This window comes from Protopterus annectens, chromosome 3.part1 (assembly GCF_019279795.1).
Source record: "Protopterus annectens isolate FY-2018-M chromosome 3.part1, PAN1.0, whole genome shotgun sequence".
In the NCBI taxonomy this organism is placed as follows: Eukaryota; Metazoa; Chordata; order Ceratodontiformes; family Protopteridae; genus Protopterus; species Protopterus annectens.
In genome coordinates this window covers 415,490,903-415,517,843 of record NC_056732.1, presented here as the reverse complement: position 1 = coordinate 415,517,843, position 26,941 = coordinate 415,490,903, and positions in this window count along the sequence as shown.

Here is a 26,941-nt window from a genome sequence, read left to right as displayed (position 1 = left end):
CCAGTTCCAGATGTGATGTGTGTGTCTCAGTGTCTGTGTATGGAGCAATGTATTATATAGGCTACTCACCCGCATTACATTACAAATGCCCTACTTTGGTAGTCCTGCTGATGTCATTAATTGTGAAATACACCTTTGGGGAAGATGTACTTCAGTAATGTCCATGGCGCGTGATATAACTGCATAGTGCTGTGGTGTAGTAAACTAGTTAGGTAGGGGTTCTACTCCCAGACATGACAGGTGTGTGTTTGTAACTCGTATCCTGTGTAAAGGTGGCTGTGAGTCTGTGGGCAATGTGGAGAGGTTTTGATAATTTAATTTATGGTGGCCCTACAATATATCACAATGTCAGCCATACAGGGATAACAGATGTAGATGGCTGAGAGGCTGGATTGCAAAGCCATACCCATATATGTGACATCAAGGCCTGCCAATTACAGTTAGCAACCCCACTGTGCCTTCACATGTGACTCACAACGGACATACCATACCTGACAACATGGCCTGTATGGACAGATGACACTAATATCAGGAAATGCTGTTAGCATGCTATCAATGTAGGTGTAGGGTAAATCTGCTGACGAGTACCACTCCCTGCCACACATGGGCAAGACTGACATATCTGATGATAAGCTGTGTTCATAGCATGGGTCAGACACCCCAGGTACAGTTTCACATGTCACTGTACATGCATGTGCGAGGAGTGCACATCCTAGACACCATCTACTTCAAGGACTAGGGAACACAGACATGGCAAGTGATGCACAGCATTGGCCACATACAATAGTCACCCAGATGACTGGAAGAGGGTTGCAATACCCACCTGTGCAGGCAAATGCAGATGCTACAGACCTGTGCTACAATGCAGACGATTGTCATGTGGACCGATGCCAAGATATACCCATCACCTACCCTTGTATAGCCTGCTGGCATTGTTGGCCACCACACACCTGTGCAGACATGCACCCATGCATGTCTGAACTGGACCCTGTGTGTTCATGTGTGTGTTGTATGGTGCGTATGTCCACATCCACATGCACTACTCCCTTCAGGGCACAGTGAAGCATGCCACCCAATGTCTGACACCCCGTCATACTCACTGCCCATATGATCTCCATATCACCCGTGTGGTGCATGTGTTCCCTGCACATTGATGAGTTGTGGCAATCCCACTAGTGACGGGTTACACTCCTGGCTTTGCCAAGTGTGTTAATGTGTGTGCATCCCTATGTGAGTGTGCCTGTGCTGACGCTGGTACCTATTCATGTGGACAGGCACGTGCACGTCACCTACTGTATATCTACCATATCCCTGTTGCAGATGTCACTCACCATCACATATATGTTCTGAGTGCTCCCCACCAGATAACCCATGTAGTGCATCCAATAACAGCATTGAACTGTGATAGCACTACATAGCTGTCGGGTGTTTAATACCCTGTGCTGGTAGGTGTGTGACACAAACATGCATAAGTTTTACTCTCCCACCCCTCCCTGACATGTATTCTCCTCTGTCTGCCTCCTGACTCCCTCTCTGTTGGATGTGGAGGGCCACACCTGCATTACTTAGGCAGCAACATGTGTATTTAACGTGCTACTCATGATCAGATGATGGCCTCTACACAAATTGCAGCCCTTCCCTAGCCGATTGCATGTGGAACAGGTGTGGTAACATTCCCATAGCCAATTGCATGGAAACGCACTCCAATACTTGGGAACATCCTGATGGTGTTGACCCTTGTCTGTCACTGTGAGCAGGAGCTAGAACTGTCATTTGGCAAACAGCATTCTAGATGGGTTGGGGATTTACCTCTCACAACATACACTGTGGGAAGAGGGCAACAAACATGAGGGGGATGTGCCTGACCTGACTACAAACAGTAGGTGCTGCTATAATGCATATGGAGTAATGTTGGATTAACAGTGTTTGTCTGGATATGCCTGTCATACATGTCGCAATACCTGCCATGTCAGTTCCATGTATATCAGGAATCTCCATCTGCTGGTTCATCTGCAGACTGGGCAGTGTTGTGCCTTTGCTGTCGTGTTAACCACAATGCATCTATCCATGGAATGCAGAAGGTAGTGTGAGGATTGCAGTCTGTTGATGGTGAAAGCCGTGACAGTTACTGACTACATATCCCTCATTGGACATATTTTACAACATACCCCATTACAATGGTAGATTAATGAGGGTATCAGAGCAACATGTCTATACTGGCCCTGTGTATGTGCTGTCAGCCACACCTCTGTCAACCTTTGTAGATATGTCATGCCTGAAGATGTATATGTGCTGTACAATGTAAATAGTGTCATCATATCTGATAACACGCCAGTGATATATCAGAGTGCTACACATGTCATGTACAGTAGGGGCTGCACTTAATGCCATACCCTGGAAATCCTGTGGATGTTTGTACAGTACTGAGGTCTGTGCAGTGATGGTGAATGTCGGCAGTGTGTGTATTGTTAATATGTACTATGGCCTGTGTACAGACTGTGGTAGGTGTCATTGTTCTAGCTCCCCTTCTATCTGTTGTTACATGCTGCCCCACTGTATGGTACTGTTGTACCTCATATGTGTGTACCGCCAGACACACATGTCCCATAACACAGACAGCCATCAGACCAGACTGTGTAGCAGTCCAGTATATGTTGGGTCATTCTGTGATTGGCACATATGAGGATGGTGTAGGACAGATAGTCCATATACTCTATTATTATGATAGCGTACCATATGTGGATGTGGCTGTGATCACATTGGTTGTGGTTATGCACTGTCACAGAGGTGTATCCTACCCTGTGCTGTGACATGGCTGTCGAGCCTGCTATATATGCAGGTACTGTACCATGATAATCTTAGGATGTCTGTCAGTAGCCAATGGCACACATGTTATGAGCAGATGTCACCTTCCACACACACAGTGTCTGTGTCAACAATCCCAATGGCAGTAGCAACTGTCTATTAATATACCAACTATACATACCAGACATCCCCTTGCACTACTACATTGGGTCTATAGGGGCTGGGGTAGGGCTACACTCCATGGCCAGGACATATAGTGGGACGATATGGACATGTACTTATCCAGATAGCCATATATATATATATATATATATATATATATATATATATATATATATATGTATATCTGAGTACACATGTGTAGTACTTCCAATTACCACTGTCATGGCAACCACCCACTATGAATCCCTACATCATGTGGGCATATTCCCTGTACATTTCCTGTGTGATGGACATCCTTCCTATGTGTGGGCATCAATGTTACAGACAGCATGTAGCAATACCTCTTACAGGAGAACCTGCACACTCAGGGCAGCCACATATATGTAGGAGGATCGGGACATACAGACAGACTGTGAGTAGAGTGGCGTAATGCTTTGCATAGTACTGGTGTTACAGTGGTTGTGTGTGTGTGTACATACTAGTTTACCTTGGATTGCAGTCTGTTTGAATACCTCTCTACTGTGGGCCTATCCTCTAGCTGGACAGAGGTGTGCCTCTCATGTGTTGTCTGTCCACCACATAGGTCCTGTGTCAGATATTACACTAGCAGTGTATGTGTTGTATGCTAGCAGTACATGGCTATATCCATTTGTGTACCTAATGTTGTATTCCTGCATTAGGGTATGTTGCAACACATCCTGTAACACCAGCATGTTCCAGGGTGTGTAACTGCAACATTGCAGGTATGGCCCTACATTACTGCATTTGTCCTCCACATATATGGTAGCCTTTGTCCTGCTGTGATACAGGTAAGGGTTGTTAGGTAATGGCCTACCATTAACTACTGCTAGCATTCCTACTGTCATCCCAGTCATAGCATGGACACCCACAACATTTGTTGGCCAGGGACCATACATGTGACAGATACATTGACATTACCACAAGTAAAGAATGTCCCCCTAGGGCTTGACTACAGGGTGTAATTGGAGGCTGCTGACCTACATCTGATATTGTTGACTGTTACGTATTATGCAGGCAAACCTGTTGTCAACTGTTGTATAAATTGAAGGGCTTAACCTGGACACCATAGTATGTTATGTATCCGCACTGTCTGCATCTACTGTTTTGTATAGACCTTGCATCCATCACTGGTTATATTCATCAATATCAATGTGCTCTCAGTAATGACATACATTATTGTATGGTAAACAAATAAAGGTTGTCTGTGTATACATACCTGTGTGTTGTGTCATGTCCTTTGAATTGTGAGTGGGTATATGTGCAATGTAAGTATCCCCTTTGTGGGGCTGGTTGCCACACCACACATGTCACAGATACTGGTTACAGGGCTTTTGGCTGGGGATATACATTGTACCCAGAACATCCACACTACTGCTACACATGTATGGCTACTAATACCCTTTGTCTGTGTATATGTGTATGTACCCATATATCCCATATATCATATATATATATATATATATATATATATATATATATATATATATAAACCTGCACGTGATTGTCAATGTATGGATGTGTGTGCGTATCTGTACCATTGTAATGTGTAGCCCTTTAAAATAGTACATTCCCTACGGTACAATGGCATATCTACATGATATGTTACAGATATTGGCCTGACATGTACAGGTGACATGGATAACTGTTGGAGCATTGTAGCTGTATTGTGGTGGGTCCTGCTGTCAAGTATTGCATGTGCTGGATATTGGATTACACAGCATATCCATTAGGGTTGGTGGGCAGTAATTACCAGGTGACCCTCATTTGTACCCCCATCCCCATTAACTGTGCGCATGGTCTGTTATGTAGTACGGAGTGGGCCAGGAGTCCATTCCCATGTGGAAATCATATACACTTGTCTATCTGTATATACATATATAACTATATATATATATATATATATATATATATATATTTGTGTATATCTGCATAAGTATATATGTTACACCCCCATATATAGAGGGATAGAACTGGACATTGATATAGCTCTAGCTATGTATATGTATCTATATATATATGTATATATATATATATATATATATATATATATATATATATATATATATATATATATATATATATATATATATATATATATATATATATATATATATATATATATATATATAGATATATATATATGTATTATGTAGATATATATATATATATAGATATATACACTGAACATATTAATCTATCTGTGTATGATTGCTGTTATATGGTTATTTGTGAGTCATACATACATATATATATATATATATATATATATATATATATATATATATATATATATATATATATATATATATATATATATATATATATACCTATAGCTGTCCATCTCTCTACATTTACAGATGTATAGCTGTCCATATGTCCATGCATGTTCGGCCTATATGTGTGGCCTGTACCTCATTCTCTTGGCAATTGACATGGATGACCTTAGGACTGAGGTCAGTCATCCGTGCCGACACATACGTGTTTCAGACGTATCATCTCCATCAATATATGGGTTCTACCACATATAACTGTGTAACCTGCAACATTTGAAGTGTATTACAGCAGGATATGACAGATATTCCTATATGTACCCACATTATGGCGCACTATGTCCGGGATTCATGCATTAAGAGGTTTTGTGGTGTGTTACTACTACATTCCCTGTGCTGTTGACTGATTGTGCTGGATGATATGTATGTGGAATGAGTGGTTAAGTGCATTTGTCATGGTTTAATGGTAAATCACGTAGTGTATGATGTGCAGTGTCCCGGGTGTGGGCCTTCCAGAGGCTGTATAATGTGTTTCAGGGCAGAACCCCAGCTGTCAGATACAGAGTGAGTTAGGGACATTTGAACGGTCGTACGTGGGTGTGTGTAGGTTTGCGCATTGCTAAGCAATGCTAAGCTTGGGTTGCATTTCCTTACCCTCAGCTAGCATCTACTTAGCTCAATCTATATAGGCAATGCTTACCCCCATGCGAATACACGTACACACACTTACAACTGCTTATTCATGTGTACTACTGCTGTTATGCACATACACATGTTTACTAGTGCCTTAGTCATTATGACACTTCACATGTGCATTTAAGGCAGTACTCCTGTGCAAATATAAATGCTCTGGCCACTACACTATTGCTGTTTAGCTTTGTTTGCATTTGTCTACCGCAATGACATACCCATGTTCCCTTCTGACGGCCCCCGAGCTCCATGTACACAGCATCCATCTGTTCCCCGGTTGCTTGCCCTGCCATACCACACCTACACACATTTCCCCCTCTGCACGTCTCGGTGCACCTCCAGTATACTGTCCCCACCCAAGAGTCTGCAGGCTCTTCATCTGTTTAGTCCACATACATACCAGCCTTCCTTTGATCCTCCTCCGATACTGGTGGTGACATCAATGTGACCCACAACTGTTAGTTCATCCCACCAGGGATGGACCTGTTGTGTCAAGAATAGATCTAGCACACCTACAGTGTTTCTCCCACTGGTAGCATCCTGCCAGGGTATTGTGTAGCAGCAGTTTGCTCATGCACCTGGCCAGCCACATCTCCCGCTTCCACGGAACCAATGCCCCAAATGTGACATACTGTGCATGTAGTACACTCACATGCCCCTGCGATGTGCACCGTATATCATTATTCCCTTTGGTATTATGCAGGTCTACTGTTCTCATAGTATGATTGGACAGGCAATGTTCTGTGCTGCACATAGACTGCTCATAATACTGTGGTTGAGCAATGGACACTTTTTCTGGTATTAATCTACACAGTTGGATGCCTGTGCAGGATGATGTGTTTGTGATCACAGCAGCTGAATGTGTATCTGCCATGGCTTAATTGAACTCACGTCTACTTTGGTGTGCAGGGTCGGAGGTTTGCAACCTGGCAGTGCAGATTATTTTGTTAAGGCCACAACAATAGCTGTTGGCTACAGGGTGACTAAGGCACTGTAGAACATCTGAAGGTGGGTATGCACTTGTTTGCGCGAAACACAGCCTTACTGCCATCTGGTTGTGGTGTCTTGCACTCAGCCTCTACATTGCTTCACCTGTGTGGTACTCGCCAAACAGGCTTACACCCACATCCACTTGCTCCAACATACAAACATGCAACGTTGTGCATTTTGTTCACATCTGTCAACTGGGACACTCGGACTGTATGCTTGTCCATTGTCAGTGGTGGCCTGGGGTGTAGAGCTCTACATTGACCCCAGCTGCATATCCCAATTAATACTGGAGTGTTCACATTCATAGAGGGTAACAGACATAACATAGCTATGTCCCCCATTAATCATGCTTCGTTTACATTAAACTGTCGGTATTATCCATGCTTAGGCCAGGTTTACATGTCAGGTATGACTGTTGACAAAGGTCAGTTTAAGGTGAGGTAGGATTCCTTGTTCACAGGTCTGGATAGGTTATATGCAGGTATTCGAGGTAGGTGTAGTTATTCCATACCTGTGTGGTACAGTAGAGGTGACTAGCTAAGGAGTAAGCAGGTAGGTAGTGGGGTGACATTGTAACTGTATTGTACCCCGTAGGTATAATTGGATGGGAAGCAATAGGGATGGTATGTCGGATGTTGGGATTTGTATGCGAGGCAAGACAAGAGGTGTCAGTATCATTAGTTGATGTAGTGGTATACAGTGTGAGGTGAGGGGGGTTCGCAAGGTGGTGAGCCTGTGCTGCTCCAGGTGTGCTTGTGTTGTTCCTTCATGTGTTAGTTACATGTGTCCTGTGGGACAGCTGTGATACTACATGTGGGTATGGATTCCGGATACTGGCAATATAGTGGGGGAAGAGGGTGTCACCTATGTGTGCCCGTAGACATTAATAGAAATGGAACAGGGGCTGATCGTTATGTGGTGTGCAAGGGACACAAAAGGGGGGGCTGTTAGTAGGGGATTATCCAGTGATGTGCAGGATGGCTGCAGGGAAGGTCCACAGCTGGCCATGTTGTCTACGACAACAGCTGTGAATATGCACTGCATTTGGTGTTTGCGTCAGACACTCACACCCTTGGGTGGGAGTGAGGACTACAATAATACCTTGTGATGCCTATTACATCAGCTTACATGCCTACAGTGGGGTGTTGCGACCATGTGTTCATAGGTGTTGTGCAGTGGGTTTTGCAACAATCCATATGGTTATACCGTACTTAGCCATGTAAACTGGACTGTGCTGCGGTGGGACCCATATCGGGAAAGGCTGCCTGTTAGGTGTAAGCATGCCTGTCAACTGTACAGAATCTGCGGCCTGCCTGGAGTTTGCTTCATAATATTGGTGTGTTCCTCTTACAATCTGCACCTGTCTGGCAAATACCTGGGAATTGATGCCATTAAATACAGACAAGTAATTGGGTTTAGAACCCCACATCCATCAGACAAGTCATGCTAATGCATAACCTATTATTCTATCGGCTTTCTAAGGTTGTAAGTGGAATATGTGCTTTCTGTCCCTATTTGTCCCCCCAGTAGTTTAGGTTCTGTCCAGTGATTTTGCTTTTAGAGGCTGAGAGGTATGGGCGTGAGCTCTGCCCAATTCGTAATATTACTTACATCCCCGGGGCAGTCTGAATACAACTGCTTCAGCCAATGCCTGCACACCTAGGCCCATAATTGCATACCCATAGTTCCCCCACCTGCCCCTCCTCTACAGCACTCATCCTTACTGTGGGTGCAGGTGGGGTCTAACCACATCACTACACACTGCCCACTCTCCATGTGTCAGGACCCATGTCATACATTGTGTCGACCCATGGGTCATCTGGCTTGCACAACCTACTGGTCCATGTATGTATACAGCCTGGTTAGATAAATCATTACAGGGACTGACTCCGATGATCATTAATTTTTGGAGTGTCCCACAAGGGACATTGATGTCTTTGTTTCAAGAGTAGACTTGGCAGGTCTCTCCTACTGGTAGCATCCTGCCTGTGGTCTGGGAAGCAGTGGTGTGTTTACTTGTATCGTGTGTTTGTATGTTTCACTTGTCTAAGTGGGGGAGGTTGATGCTACGTGTTACACATTTGTTGACTGGACCTCTCACCCCACTGGCACGGCCTGTGAACATATGTAATCCTTAACTGGTGTATCATATCTATCTATCTATATATATATATCTATATATATCTATATATATCTATATATATATATATATATATATATATATTTATATTTATATATATATCTGCTGTATACTACCATTTAACAAACTGTTTTCTAGTCCTGAGGAACTTTTCTCCCCAGGTCTCTGCTGTAAATGAGCCAAAAGCTCAGCCAGACTTACCCGGTTAACAGATGTGATTTAAATACATGGTTCAATTAATATCCTAACTATATATATGTGTATCCTTACACACATATATACATGTATATTTCTACATATCTGCATACACACATATATATATATATATATATATATATATATATATATATATATATATATGTATATATCTGTATATGTATGAATACATATATATATATATATATATATATATATATATATATATATATATATATATATATATATATATATATATATATATATATATATTGCTGTATATATATGTCTAACAATATATGGATGCATGGGTGTCTGCATATGTATATATCTATATGTGGGTATTTCATTATATTCTGTCTCTGTATGTACATATTTGTACTATGCAGAGGGGGAGGTTTCACTCCATGTAGATATGGATATATATACATACACACCTCTACAGTTGTACATCTACATCTGGTTATTCTGTTCTTTGCCATGTACAACAGACTGTACTGCAGTGGGACCCATAGCGGGAGTGGCTGTCCGTTGGGCGGCGACCCTGCTCAATGCACACTATTGCTTACATCCCTGGGGCGGTCCACATAGACCCACTCCAGCCAACACCTGCTCAGCTAGGCCCATAATTTCATACCCATAGTTCCCAATCCGCACATTCTCTTCAGCACTCTTCCTTACTCCGGGTGCAGGTCGGATCTGGCCACACCTGTACACTGTACCCACTCTCCACTTCACAGGACTCATCACATATGTTGTCTCACCCCATGGATCATCAGGCTTCCCCTACCTTGTACACTAGGAACATGTGTGGCCTGCCATTTGACATTGGTGTAATGGCAGGTAACCCAAATATGTTTGAATATTTGGATGTCCCACAACGGACATACATGTCTTTGTTTCAAGATAAGACTTGGTGGGTCTCTCCCACTGGTAGTATCCTGCCTGTAGTCTGGGAAGCAGTGGTGTGTTTACTTTTATTGTGTGTCTGTATGTTTCACTGCTCTAGCTGGGGGGGAGGGTTGATGCTACGTGTTACTCTTTTGTTGATTGGACCCCTCACCTCCATATGCACAGCCTATGAACATATGCAATTCATAACTGCTGTATCATATCCTAGCTGTATACATGTGTATATTTACACACACACACACACACACACACACACACACATATATATATATATATATATATATATATATATATATATATATATATATATATACATTACTATATACAGATATATCTGTATATGTATGCATACATGTATATATTTATATATTGCTGTCTATATATATCTAACGACATATGGGTGTATGGGTGTCTGCATATGTATATATCTATATGTGGGTATGTATATGTATTCTGTCTCTGTATGTATACATTTGTACTACGGAGAGGGAGAGGTATATCTCCATGTTGCTATGGGTAGATATACACACACATACCTCTACATATATACATCTACATCTGGTTATTCCGTTCCTTGCCATGTAGATTAGACTGCTGCAGTGGGACTCGTAGCTGGTGTGGCTGCTCATTGGGCGACGCCTCTGCCCAATGAACATGTTTGCTTACATCCCTGGGGCTGTCTGTATAGACCCACATCAGCCATCACCTGCACACCTAGACCCATAACTAGCTGCCCATAGTTCCCCCACCCACACTTCCTCTGTAGCACCCATCCTTACTCTGGGTGCAGGTCGGGTCTGAACACACCGCTACATGCTGCATGCTGCACACTCTCCACTTCACGGGACCCATGTTGTATGTTGTCTCAACCCATGGGTCATCAGGCTTTCCCACCTTTGTATTCCAGGTATGTACACACCCCGCCCAGAATGGGAGTCGCATCGGCTTCCTTGCATGAATTCTCAATTTTTGGGCCGTCCCGCAAAGGACGCTCCTGTCTGTGTTCCAAGTTTAGATTTCATGGGGTGCACTGTGTACCCCCCCCCACTGGTTGTATCTTGCCTGTGGTCTGGGGAGCAGTGGACTATTTACATTGTTTGTGGGTTTGTGTGTATGTTTCCTCTGTCCGGCTTGGGGGGGATGTGATGTTATGTGTTACATGTTTCTTGCTTGGGCCCCTCACTTCCATTGGCATAGCCTGTGAACATATGTCATTCTTGTGTGCTGTTTCCTATCATAGCTGTATATCTGTGTATATCTACACACACACACACACACACACACACACACACACACACACACACACACACACACACACACACACACACACACACACACACACACACACACACACACACACACACACATATATATATATATATATATATATATATATATATATATATATATATATATATACATACATTCATAGGTTCATAGATTGGTACTAGGCTATCAGCCCTAGGGCCTATACAAGCCTAGTCATAACAATTCCCTGGCTATTTCTTCCCACACTATTTACTTCCCTGGACCCCTGTCTAGCAGGGTGACTGACGTGATCCCCGGGGTGAATTTCCTTTCTCCCATCCAATCGTCAAGGTTTCTTTTGAAGAGGGCCAAGGAGGCACTCTGCTTGAGATGTATGGGCAGTCTATTCCAGAGTCTGGAGAGTCTCTGAGTCAAGAACCTATCCATCCAGTATGTTTTGTTTATTGTGATGACAAGGTTTAGATCCCTGGAGCGTGTGGCTCTGAGGGATTGGGATTTCTTTAAGTGTAGCATGTCCAACAGCTCTGGGTTTGACATGGCCTTGTATGTTAGCAGAGATCGCCTCTGAGTAGATGATATGCGACAGAGTATAGCTGGAGCTTTTTAAGGTGGTCAGCATAGGGCATCTGCTTTAGGCCTGTGATTCTTTTAGTGAGGTATTTCTGCGGCCTTCCCAGTTGTTGCAGATGTCTTGAGAGGTACATACCAAACGGGGCATTGTAGTCTATAATGGGTCTAATGAGGGATGAATACAGTAAGACAATGTCCTCTTTTTCTGGATGAAAAGCCCTTAGTGATGAGGTGTGCCACATAGTAGGATTTTCTGACTGTTGTGGCGATGTGCTTATCAAAGGTGAGACCACTGTCCACCTGTGTCCCTAAGTCTCTTATCACACTTTTGGTGTTTAGTGTACTGCAACCTATGTGGTAATTCATGGGTTTTTTCCAAAAGGGGATAACTATACATTTCTTGGCATTGAGCCTGAGCCCATGGCTCTGGCACCAAGCATCTGTTTCTGTAAGGCCCTTTTGTAGAATATCCACATCATTTGGGGATTCAATAATGGCTCCCAGTTTGCAGTCATCTGTGGACTTTGTTAGTCAGAGTCCCTTAGTGTTGGCCTGTACTTCAGAGAAGTAGATGCCAAACAAGAGCGGTGCCATGACTGAACCCTGAGGTACTCCACTTGTCACTTGTCTGGAGCTGGATTTGGAGTCAGCTACTTTTACAGTGTGGGTTCTGTCAGTAAGCCAGTTGGCAACCCATCGAGTGATGTAGGGATTAATGCCCAGCTTAGTAAGTCTATCTATGATTTCAGAGTGGGGGATGGTGTCAAAGGCCTTGGCGAGGTCCAGATAGGCTGTGTGGACCACCTTACCCACATCGACGGCTCTGGAGACTTATTCAAAGAAGTCAATTAGGTTCAGGAGACAAGATTGGCCCTTCACGAACCAAAACTGGGTGGGGTCCAGTGTTTGAAGGTTACCAATGGCTTTGTTTATAAGTTGCATGATAATACGTTCCATGGCCTTGCAGATCAGGCTCATCAAACTGATGGGGCAGTAGTTCCCAGGATCCAAGGTGGATCCCCCCTTGTGGAGTGGGATAACTGTAGCTGTGCGCCACTCAGCAGGCATGAAGTCTGAGGTAAGGCTATGATTAAACATGACACTTAGGTGAGGTGCCAGTTCACTTTGTAGTTCATGTAGTACACAGCCCAGGATATCATCTGGTCCCATGGATGCTGTATTCTTAGCTTTGGAGTGTGCGTTTTTTACCTGTGTGGCCATTATTACCAGAATTTGGCAATCTTCCAGTATTGAGATGGGCCATTTAGGGGGTGAGATGGGGGTGATGTTGGCACTGAATTGATCTGCCAGGATACTGGCAATATCCTTGGGATCAATATATTTAATGCCATTCTGTTGTAGCTCAGAGCAGATCTGAGCATTGCAATTTAGATTCTTGATATAGTTATAGAATGCCTTGTAGTTGTCTTTAGAATCTTTGGCAATTTTATTTTCATAACTAGCTTTGGAGGATTTTATGAGGGATCTCAGCTTCTTACTGAGGCTGGTAAGGGAGTTTTTTGCATTCTGGGATTTTCCTCTTTTCTGCAACAGTTTCTTCCTTTTGTTGTAAAGTTTGTTTATGGCAGGGGGCCACCAGATTGGCTTCCTTTTTTTGGAGGAGAGCATTTTGGTTCTATTTGGGATGGCACAATTCATGCATGAGTAGATGTGCTCATACAGTGCCTTAGTGTAGGATTCAGCAGTCGAACTTTCAGTTCCTATCTGCATGGATGTCATGAAGTTCTTCACTTCTGACTTGAGTAGCATGAAGTTGGCTTTGGAAAAGTTTTTTATGGAGGTTTCCTTACTGGGGGGTGGGGGTGGGATGTGGACATTAAGGGTGATAAGCTTATGGTCAGAGCTGACCAATGAGGGGGTGACCACAGGTGTGGAGCATCGATTTCCCATGTTGGTAATGACCAGGTCTAGGATATTGGAGCTCCTGGTGGGACTACAGATTAGTTGACCCAGGGCTTTGGAATTTATGAATTCCAAGAACCATTGGGCAAAGGTGTTGGTACACAAGTTGTTTTTTGAGTTAATGGCAAGGTAGTTGAAATCACCCAGTATTAGGGTGTTTGGTTGTATCTTAATATTTTCCAGTATGTTTAGAAAGGTGTAGTGAGAATCTTGGGGAATGGTGAGGGATCTGTAGCAAGCTACAGTTTGGATTGCAGTCTTACCTAGTGTTAGTTGCACCTGGAGAATTTCAGACGCATTGTATTGGGCAACTAGCCTGGTGGTGTGAATATCCTTGGTGAATATGGACACTCCTCCACCTTTAGTGTTTAGATCCTGGTTTGGTGGCAGAAAAGTTTGGTAAGAGTTGTAGCCTGGTATTGTAGGGGTGCTCTCTGCTCTGACAACTGCCCCATCAAACGTTTTAAAAGAGTGACCATGAGCAAGCATGCCTTCTTTCAGTTGTGTCAGCTGTGTGTCTCTATCTTATTAGACCAAATACAGTGAAATCGAAGTGTTTGAGTTATTTGTGTGGCTGAAATGATTACTGCTTCTACCCAGGTACATCTATCTTTCAGTCGATTTCATGTAGGCACATTTGTAAAGTCCCACTGTGAATAGTAACCTTAGTGTCATGGAAGGCTATACTTGTCATACTAAGCATCCAAGATGCTCTGTTTTTTTTCAAACAGGCATACTAAAAGTGCTTTTTATTCAGCCAGCAATAAAGAGATTATACTTCCCTTTCTAGGTACATGTGCATATTTAAGCACTGTATGTAACATCAGTAAATTAATAACTCCAAATGAAGGACTCCTGCTAACCCAGAAGCATGAGTAATTGCAAAACCTATGTTTATTTTATTTTTATTTATTTATTTTATTTGCAGTTGGTTTACTAGGATAGTCCATTGGGCCAAAATGAACCCCTTTTCAATGGAGTCCTGGGGAGAAAAGCTCCAAACAAGCAAAGTTACAGTAAGGATTTAGATTACAATCATTACAGATACTAGAGACTAGTGAAAAACATTACAAATACTACAGACTAGTGAAACACATTACAGATAATACAGACTAGTGAAACACATTATAGATACTACAGATTAGTGAAAAATTACAATATACAATATTGAGAAGCCATAATATCTTAAGGAAACTTGCACTTAAGAGGTGCATACTAATACAGTCATTGTAAATAGCTTAGTACTAGTGAAAAACATTACAATATAGAATATTGAGAGGCCATTACATCTTAAGGAAACTTGCACTTAAGAGGTGCATACTAATACATTCATTGTACCAATTGTTCTTGTCCTCAGTATCCTGAATTTCTGTTTTCCTGCTTTGTGAATTATTGCCTTGTGTATGTCTACACTGTGCTGTTGTTAACTACTGTTGTTCTGATTTACTTTATGCATAGGTGTAAACACTGCTGTGTTCTTAGCTAGCTATGTATGTAAGACACTTCATACAATGGAAATTAATGCTAGGTATACTGCCTCTGCCTACCTGTATTACTTATTTTCTCTCTGCCCATGGTATTTTTGTCTCTCGCTCTTTTCCTGAATTACTTGGTCATAACTAATTTCCCTCCTCTCTGTTTTTATAGCCCTAGTGGATTTTTCCCTGCGATTTTCTCCTGGCCACAGTACAGGCAACACAGGTTTGAGGACCTTAACAGATACCTGCAACTCTAACTATCAGTCCAGAAGCCACCGTTTTAAGCTTAAAATAATACCACTGAAGTATGTGTCCCAGTAAATAACTACTACATAAGCTAATCTTTTAATTAATGCTAGAGTTTATAAGCACAACAAGAATGTTCAGTGTTTTTTTTTTGCTAGTTGCCAAGAAAAGCAGACACCAGCAGCTCCTATCCTTTCTTTTTGGTTACCCACTATCCTCATGCTGTTTCTGTGTATATTCTCCTGTTCTGTACTTTACCCTTCCCTGAATTAATTTCTAGCCTCACTCATAAATGCCTTTCCTAGTGCACCTGCTCTATTTTACTGTCTTCAGACTCTTACATATTAATGTGTTTTTTGCCCTGCTAGTAACACCTCTCTCTCCCCATCCAAAGCCTCTCTCTATTGTAGCTTATTTTAACCATACAGCACTGGGTTTGCTTCAAGTAAATCTACTTGTGTAGTTTGAGGCCAGTGTCCTTTTGTAAGCTTACTTCTGCTCATATTTTTTCTTTTTATTTTATTTCTGGTGACTATACCTTTAGAAACTTTATATCCTTGTCTCTCAAGATAGTTTTTCACTATCTTTTTCTGATAGTTTCTGTGACTTCATCTTGACCAGGGTGCTAGCCCCACTCTGTTCGCTCCCTACCCTACCCCCATTTCCACCCACCCCATTACAATTACCTTTATACCTAACTATCCCTCCCCTTCCTGTCCCACTAGCCACTACAATTCCACTTCCTGCCTGTTGCCACAACCACCTTGCTAATCTGTCAATTTTGTCAACACCACTTCCTCTATGCCACTGTCTCTACCTACTCTATCTGACCATATTTTATTCCAACATGTATTATTTTCTAATATCTTCTACACTACTCCTTATTCTCTCTATCTCCACTTCTTACCACTCCAATCTCTCTGACCCACTCCTATGTTCACCAACTTCTCACTCATACAACATATATCCGACTACTTCATCTTTTACTATCTCCCCTAATCTCTTTACTACCTCTGCCTCAAGTCTATATAAACTATCCATAAAACAGGTGTTTAAACCTTCCCACAAAGCTAAGTCAAAACTATACAAACTCCATCTAGCATCTACTACAAACTCTCTCCTCACTAAAAACCTACTTTGTTCTGGAGATATCCAGCCCAACCCTGGCCCATCTTCTCTCACCAAAACTATCTCTACACTGCCCCCATCTTACTCTTCTAACAGTCACCAACCTAAGTCACAACAATCATCCCCATCCAAATACTTAACTATTTACTCATTGAATATTCAGAGTCTAGCAAATAAAGTCACTGAGCTGCACTCATGGATAGCTCTCAATACCCCTCACATCCTCTCCCTATCTGAAACCTGGCTCAAGCCACAAATCTCAAATAGTGAAATACTCCCACCAGGTTATAATATCTTCCGATCTGATAGACCTGTAAAAAAAGGTTGTGGTGTGGCCATCCTCTACTCAAATAACCTTAACCTCTCACCATACCTTTCCCCAATTCCTGACTTCCTCCAAGATGAAATCATCATTCTTAACTGCCATCTGAATCCCCACAAAAAAACTTGCAATTGCCTCCATCTACCTTCCTCCTGGTAACAATCTGCCCATTCTTGAAAACATCCTATCCTCATTCTCCAACAACATACCATATGAGACACTTATCCTTGGTGATGTCAACATTGATTGTTCCAAACTCACAACTGACTCCCCCCAACTCAGTATCCACCTACACGGCTTCCACCAACTTATAACATCTCCCACTCGCTTCCATAAAAATTCTACTTCCAGCTCCATCATAGACTGGATCCTTACCAATTCCCCCCACCAATACCACAATCCCACTACCTTATCTGACTCCGTCAGTGATCATCTTCCTACCACCATCTTATGACACTACTTCCATATTCCTAAACCCCGCCTTATCAAAGACTGTCGAAAACTATCGACTTTCAATTCATCCCAATTTAACTCCATTCTCCCCAACATAGATTGGTCCATCCTAAAACACCTCCCCCTAAACGATGCTATAAGCACTTTCAATAGCATCTTCATGAATACTCTAAACTCCTTAGCTCTCTCTAGGAAGATCAGAGTAAAATCAAACCATGCTCCCTGGCTCTCCAAAGAGACTAGGTCCCTTATGAAACAAAGAGATTGTGCTTGGAAAACCTGGACTAAAACTAAACCACCACCTTTTCTTCAAAAAATACATGCAACTGAGGAACCTTGCAAAAAACATACAACTAATGACAAAAAGTATACTATATCTCTGCTCAGCTTAACAACAAATCCAATCCTCGAAAATTTTGGTCAACTCTCAACAACATCATCTATCCTGGAAAGCCATCTAATCCCTCCCCATACCCTAACCCTTTCTCTCAGGAAACAGCTAACCTCCTGAATAAACGCTTTATCTCTTCCATCCAACATCTGGTAACCTCTAAGCCAGACTCTACTTCGATACCCACCCCCTCCAAGTCCCACTAACACAACTTTGTTTTCTTTTGAGCCAGTTCCCATTACTTACATCAAATCTCTGCTACTCAAGATAAAATCTTGCTCTTCATCCATTGACAATCTATCTCCACCATTCCTCAAACTTGCTGCTGACTCAATTGCCTATCCTATATCTATACTAATTAATTGATCTAGTCTGGAATCAACTGTCCCCACCCTTTGGAAATCTTTCTTCACTATCCCTCTTCACTCTTCATAAAGGTGGAAACTCCACTGATCCCTCAAACTACCAACCCATTGCCATTATGTCACCCCTCTCCAAGATATTAGAATAATGTATTTGCTCACAGCTTCTCAATCACCTCCTCACACAGCACTTACTTACCCCTAACCAACATGGATTTCGTCCTCACCACAGCACCACCACTGCCCTCCAGTCCTTCACTCATATCATTGCAGAGGACCTAGACAACAATAAACTCATTTCCTGTCTCTTCCTAGATCTCTCCAAAGCCTTCAATACTGTCTCTCATCCTGTACTACTATCCAAACACGCAAATCTCCACCTATCCCCCTCCGCACTTGCCTGGTTTAATAGTTACCTATCTGGCAGGGAACAGTCTGTCAAATGGCTCTCATCCTCCTCACCTTTCCTTCCCATCTCCACTGGTGTTCCCCAAGGCTCCATTTTGGGACCCCTTTTGTTTAACATCTTCACCAATGATCTTTACACCTCATGCAAATAATCCTCCCTTATTCAGTATGCTGATGACTCCACACTTATATCCATCTCAAATAACATTCTTGAACTACACTCCCTGACCCAACAGGCCCTACTATCCACTGAACAATGGCTCTCTTACAACCTATTGATCCTAAATACCAAAAAGACCAAACTCCTACTTTTCCTTCCTCATTCTCTTTCTCATCACAAAACCTTCTTTTTTTTACATCTTCTAACAATACAACTATCCAACCTGACACCCACACAAGACTCCTAGGGGTCATTATCGATGACAAACTAAAGTTCAACCTACACATACTCCAATGTATAAAAAAAAACAAACCAGAAATTAGGTCTGCTATATCATAACAAAAAATTCCTAATCCCTGAATCTAGACTTACCCTGGGCCAGGCACTCCTCCTCCCCTCCCTCTTATATGCCGCCCCAGTTCTTACCAATATTCAGGCCTCCACTCTAAACAAACTCCAACAGACATACCATAAAATAGCCAGATTCATTACTAACTCCCCATACAACTCACACCACTGCATTTCTTTAAACTCTCTTCAATGGCTTGAACTTCCCCAATTTCTGCTATCTTATCAATTTCATATGCTACACTGTAGTCTTTATAAACCCTCCTTCTGTCCATCTCTATCTTCCTTAGTCTCCATCTACATCCTATCCCGGACCCTCCATACTTCTAACCAACAATTACTTGATATCTACCACCCAAAAAGGTCAGTAAGCAAACTACTCTACAAACACTCCCTTGCCCATGCTTGGAACAAACTTCCCCTTGACTTACGTTCAATCTCCCACACCTCACACTTTAAAAATGAACTAAAAGCATATTTTCTCAATTCCAGAACCTGTCCTTGCCATGACCCTACATTGTCTTCCTTCCCTTTATGTACCCTCAAAAGGACCATACTTAGTACCTCATTATAGCTCTCTCACCAATGTGTCTACTATGCATTTGCATAATTTTATACAAACAAATTTTTTTTATTGTTGACCTATTGAACTATAGCAATGTAAAATTGTTACTTAGCTTCTTTTTAATGCAACTTTAATTTTATGCATGTAACCCAACATATGTGAATCTTTTTGCTATAACTGCTATTATATCAATATTGTTTAAAATTGTACTTGTTTAAAATGTACTACTGTAGCCTTTCTCCTCGGGTCTCCACTGAAAATGGGCCACAAGCCCAGTTGGACAAACCCAGTTAACAAATGTCAATAAATAAATAAAATAAATAAATAGCTTAGTACAAGCAAGGGCAGGATGTGTGAGTTAGGAGAGTACATAAAATGAAAGTTGCCAGTGTAAAGAGGGGAGGAGATTATGTGGGGTGGGAGCAGGAGCATTCTCACTGGGATATTAGATGTGAGTAAAGAGATTTTTTGAATGAAAAGCAGTTTGAGGTGGTATGAATGGATTGTGGTAGGGAGTTCCAGAGACATGCTAGATCATAAGATAGGAGATTTTTACCTGGAGGACAAGTTGGTTTATACAATTCTATTAGGTTTTGGTTGCTAGATCTAAGTAGTCTATCAGGGAGATGCATTTTGAAGGCAGAGGAAAGGGGGGATAGAGAGGGGTTGAAAATGAGCTTGTGAGCAAGAGTAAGATGAGTGTAGGTGAGATGATTGGATAGTTCTAGCCATTTTAGTTTATGGAGAGATGTACAGTGGTGGGTGGAGGACTTATGGCTGGTAGCAAACTTAGCAATTTTGTTGTAGCAAAAGGAGAGTTGTGTTTTAAGGGAAGATTGTACGCTAGTTAGGAGTGGGGCTCCATAGAAGATGGAGGGGATGAGAAATGTGGTAGAGAGAGTGATTTTAGTGGAGGGCGTGAGATAATGATTTTGTTGGTAGAGCATACCGAGTTTTTGGTGGGGTTTTTTGATATTTAGTTGAAGGTGTGAGTTGAATTTAAGCTGACTGTCATTTTGGACCCCTAGTACTTTGGCCTCTAATATCAATTTGAGAGATGTGTTACTATGGCTAGTGATAGAAAATGTGCTTATAGTGAAAGAGGTGACTTTAGGGGGAGTAAATACCATTAATTTGCATTTAGAGCCATTGAGTGCTAGGTGATTTTTTTCATCCATTGTTTGGTGGTTGAGAATGCATCTTGTGTAAGCTTTAGGAGTGTAGGGATAGATGTGGCAGAACAGATAAAAGTTGAATCATCTGTGTATTGGATAATATTTGTGAAAGGGATGGAGTTGTGGAAATTGTTTCTAAATATATTGAAGAGGAGGGTCTCTGTATGGATCCCTGGGGAACTCCAGTTGGGGTGTTAAGGAATTCAGAGGTGGCTTTTTTCCATTTTACTGCTTGATATCTATTGGATAAGTAGCTGGTGAACCAGTTCATAGAGGAGGGTGATAGGTTAAGCTTAGAGAGTTTAGTTATAAATAGATTATGGGGGATAGTGTTGAAGGCCTTAGGGAGGTCAAGTAGGAGGGTAGAAACAATGTGGCTGGAGTCTCAGACTTTATTCGCAGTTTGTAGGAAGGAAAGAAGGGCAGTCATAGTGCTGTGACCGGGTCTAAAACCATGTTGTGTGGGAGTTAGTAGGTGACTGTCTAAGAGATGTGGTAGGAGTTGTAGATGGATACACTTTTCTAGGAGTTTAGAGATGGGAGATAGAATAGCGATGGGCTGGCAATTAGTGATATTGTTATTGCTGCCACCTTTATGCAAAAGTATGATAAAAGCCTTTTTCCAAATTTGGGGTACAAAACTTTCTTGGATAGAGCAGTTGATTAAAATGCTGATGGGGTAGGCAATGGATTCGGCAGCTATGCTAAGAAAGTATGAAGGAGTGTTATCGGGGGCATTAGAGCATGGCTTTAGTTTCTGAAGTTTTTTTATGGTAGATGTGGGTATGCGTTTTAATGAGAAAGGTGGAGAGTGGGAAGAGGGGGTATTTGAGGGTGGTGGTGATGGAGAAGAAATGAAAGGAGAAGCAGAAGTGGGGGGTGTAGTGTTGGTAGAGGAGGATGGGGTGAAGTGGAGGGTGTGGTGGTGTTAGAGAATGATGAGGTTAGTTTGGAAATAGAATCAATGAAAAAAGAGTTAAATTTTGTAGCCAAATCTATGTCTGGAACATTAGGGTTTGGGCTGGGGTTATCTGATTTGCTGGGATTAAGGAGGGTGGAGAATCCTTTCCAGAATGTTTGAGGGTTTGTTTTATTGTTGTTTTGGAGTATGGAGAAGTAATTCTGTCAATCAGTGATAATGAGCTTTTTTACTTTGTTTCTAAGTGTTTTATATTCATTATGGGTGGGGAGAGTCCTATTTTTCTGGTAATGTGCCCAAGCTTTATCTCTGAGGCTCATGGCTGCTAGTGTGTTTTTGGTTAGCCAAGGGACAGTTTTGATTTTTGTTCTTTTAGTCTTTATGGGAACATGGTGATCTAGGAGGTTTAAGAAAGTTGAGTTGAAGTGGGCAACTGCTTTTTCCAGGGGTAGAGTTTTTAGAGTGTACCAATGTATTGCTTTTAGCAAGTTAGAAAAGGTAATGGGGTTGAAGTTATTTTGGTAGTGAGTAGTAATATATTTATGAGTAAGATGTAAGGGTGAAGGAAGTCGATATGTGAATATGGTTAAGTGGTCACAAAGGGGATTGGGAAGGGTGCCATTGTCTGAGAAATAATGGGGGTGAGAGACTAAAATCCAGTCTAGGGTACTACCACTGGAGAGGTTTTTTGAGGGGTGGGTTATGGAGTTGATTAGCTGTGAGAAAATGTAGAGGTTGATATTAAGTGGGTTTGTGGGAGACTGAATGGAGGATCAATTGATATTCATGTCTCCCAAAATTATTGTTTCATTGTTAATGTTTGTAGAAAGCCAGGAGAGGATGTCCTCAAGTGTAGAAATATTGTCGCCAGGAGGGATGTAAAGGGAGGCTATACATATGTGTTTGTGTTTATTAACTTGAAGTAGTGCTAGGAGTAATTCAGCTTTATTAAAGTGGGGAGTAGGTTTGTTATAGGGCATAACTAATAAGGAGGATGAGTATAGGAGAGCTACTCCTCCCCCCTTTTTGTGGGTTCTATCTTTTCTAATGATAGAACGGTTGGGTGATGTTATTTCAGAATCTTTTATATGGGATTTTAACTAAGTTTCAGAGATGGACAGGATGTCAGGTTTATTATGTGTAAGCCAGGCATGGAGGTTAGGGATTTTGTTAGCTATACTTTGAGAGTTTAAAGAGGTAAGTAGTATGGCTTTGTCTGTAGAGGGGGAGATGGGGGGGGGGCCTGGGTTGGGGTGTATATCTCCAGATAGTAGAATGGTAGTTAGATGTAGGATTAGGTTGGAGAGGTACTTGGACTGCTTAGAATCTAGGTTGAGCTTTATTAGATTTGTGAGGATTTTGTTAGTTATTGAGGGGGTAGGTTATTTGTGATGAGTAATACATTTATAGGGAAAGAGTAGATGTTCTTTTATAGGATATAGGCAGGGAGATATTGGGATATGTGGGTATAAGAGTGGTGAGGTAAGATGGTTGGTTATATGAAAGGATGGTGAGTGGTTAGTGTTAATTGGCTGGGTGAAGTAGTAGATATGGGATATGTTGAGAAGTAGTAGTAGCTGAATAGAGAAGGATGGGGGTCTTTGAAGCATGGTAAGATAGGGCTGCTAAGAGTAGGTATGTTGTGGCTGAGTAATGTAGAAGGGCAGGAGAGTTGTATGTTTAGGGGGGAGCAGATAAGACTCTAGTATATGGGAGGGTAGTGAGAGTTGAGTGATGGTTGATATGGGTGGGATTAGGAAGTAGGTGTTGATAAAGCAATGGAGACTAATTGGCCAGGTAGGGTAGTGGGAGTGGTTATGAAGGAATAAATGTAAGGGCTCTGGGGGTGGGCAGGATATGGGGGCAGGGTAGGGGAGCGGAGTGAGCCCACAGGGCAAACAGAGCGGGCAGAAACAGGAGAACTGGATACTGCAAAAAAGTATCAGTTACTGCAAGATCACAACTGATTCAGAAGGTGAGTAAAGCCAAATTATAAAGGAAATTATCAAACTGCTAAGAAGTACTGCAAACCAGAATGAAAAATCTCTGTAGGATTCAGACTCAAACTACGAATATATTCTTTCAACTATTTAATGAAGCGCTTTTCATCACTTTCAATAAAGCAACTTCTTCAGATAACGTTTCAAAACACAAATTCACTTATAAATAGTGAACAGTTACCTCACATGATCCATCTCATTAAAAATTAACACAATTACAAATATGCATAAAATAGTTCACTTCGTAGAAAATAACCCAATAAAAGCACACTATTAATAAACTTACAGCTTTTAAACTAAAAAATCATAAATTCCTCCTAAATATTACACATAATAATACCAAAAGTCTCATTTATCTAAACTGTATTTAACAGTTATCTGTTGAGACTCTTTCATTTAAGTAAACAACCAATATTACAAGATTCATTTAAACCAGGGTCAGCAAATGCATTTAACCTTATATGCCATGCAAGTTCACGTTCTTCAAGAAGCAGGTTAAAAGGGCCACCTCTAATGTCACACTGTATCTGATCTATTGCTTTAAATATAAATTTATGTCCTTTATTCAATGTTGTGTGTTTAGCTAGTGTATTATCGAGTTTATTCATCCCGATTGCATATGTATGTTCATAAACTCTATCACGGAGTCTACGCTCCATTTTACCGACATAAAATGCCTTACAAGACGTGCACTTAGCAATATAGACAACAAATTTGGAATTACAGTGCAACTTATGCTTTAACACATACTTTTTCTCATTTATGAAAAATGTCCTACCTGTTTCAATAAACTTACACATGCTACATCTACCGCATGTGGACATTCCAGCAAATTTATGAGTACCTGTTGTTTCATTTGTTTCAAGGAGGTTTTTAAGGTTCACTCCCCTTCTGAAAACAATTTTTGGAGAACTACCCAACTTTTCTAACAAAACTTTATCATATTTGATTAGTTCCCAATTTTTGAGTAGAATAGTCCTAACTATATCACTGTCAATGGTGAACGTTGTAATAAAACTACACTCATAGGTATTAGTCGAAGTATTGTTTACTGCCCGATGTCTATTTAAATCTAACACCAAATAATTTTCACTAGCTACCATCTCTTCAACCTCACTTGTGACTGCTTCTTTGTTTAAAATGGGGTTAATTATCTCATTGTATCTTTTCAGTTGTACTTCGTCAACTAGTGACACAATAAAGTTTAAAGGGTACTCTCTTTGCTGAAACATGTCACTTAATAAATTGCATTCATCCAAAAAGTCAGCTTCTACTGATACCATTTTGGCTGCCCTAATTAGTTGACCTTTTATTATTGAACGCTTCTGAGAAATTGGGTGAGAACTAGTGAAATGCAAAAATGAATTACAATAGGTGTCTTTCCTAAAGATTTTAGAAGTGTATCTGTGATTTACAATGTATTTAGTTAATTTAACATCCAAATAGTCAATAATAGAATATTGAAAATTAAATGTAAATTTAAGAAAATCTGTTGAACTGTTTAAATAATCCACAAAATGTTTTGCTTGACATTCATTTCCATGAAACAAAATGAAGATATCATCCAGAAACCATGTGTAATAAATAATTTTCGCCATATGGGCCAAGTTTTTAAAAACAAATTGTTTCTCCCAATAAACCATAACGGTGTTTGCAAAACTCCCACCACATGGGGAGCCCATAGCTACACAGCATTTCTGGAGATAAACATCATTTTGAAATGTAAAGTAATTATTATTTAGTATAATATCTAACAAAACTTCAACAAGGTAAATTTCCTGAGTAGATGCCCCTTTATTACTAAGTGTAAGGCTTACCCAATTCAAGGCCTTCTGCATGTGGAATTGAAGTGTATAATTCTTTAACATCAATAGTAAGGAAATTATTCTCTACGTCAAAGTCTAAATCGTTGATATTTTGTAAAAAGGACCATGAGTCTTTACAAACTTGAGGCTGAGTTAGTAAATACTTCTTTAATATGCTATCAACAACTTTAGCACAAGGATATGTACTAGAGCCTTGTCCATCAATTAATGCTGTCATTGGTGGGTTGACCAAATCCTTGTGGATTTTTGGAATAGCAAACATAATAGGTATTATTGGCCATAACATAGACATATAGTTAAACAAATTAATATCTATTTTAGATTCTATAAACAAATCATTTATATATCCTTTAATTCGATTATAGGCTATGTTTACTTCATTTATTGATGCTTTACTATAAGCATCACTGCTTAGCAAAGCCTGTATTCTTGCAGAATAGTCAATTATATCAAATATGGCTAAACCCCCATCTTTATCTGGTTTAACTACCCTTACTTTCATAGATTTCAAGGTTTGTAGTGCCATGATTTCCTCGTGTGTAGTGTTAACTTCATTAACTTTATGGTTGACAAAATTCTTCTGTCCATTTGTGAAATATCTTTAAGTCAAGTTCAGACATAGTTTCAAAAACATTTAACATTGGATGTAAGGGGGGTTAAAAACACTAGGTACCCTGAATAAAGAACTCATTTCCCCTGTATTGCCCAGTAATGTTGACAGATTTAGTTTTCTAACAAATAACTTTAAATCTTTAATTGTTTGAACAATGTCCAGATGTCGGCTCAGAATAAATGTATTTCCCTTCGCCAATAATTCAATAAGTACTGGGTCGATGTTGACCGAAGAATAATTGAAAATATGAAAGTCCCCAGTGCTATTTTTAAGGGTTACAACAGCCTGTTGAAAATCTTGTGCTATCTCCTACGCTTGTTGTTGCTCTGTCTGTTTGATCATGTGATGTAACTGTTCACTATTTACATGTGAATGTGTGTTTTGAAACATCTGAAGAAGCTGCTTTATTGAAAGCGACGAAAAGCGCTTCATTAAATAGTTGAAAGAATATATTCGTAGTTTGAGTCTGAATCTACACAGTTTTTTTCATTCTGGTATAAAGGAAATTATATTTGTAAAAAGTGATTGAACTATGGTAAAATTCTCAAGGAGGGAGTGGATAGTTGGGAGCTCTAGGTTGGAGGTAAAACTTACTAGAAT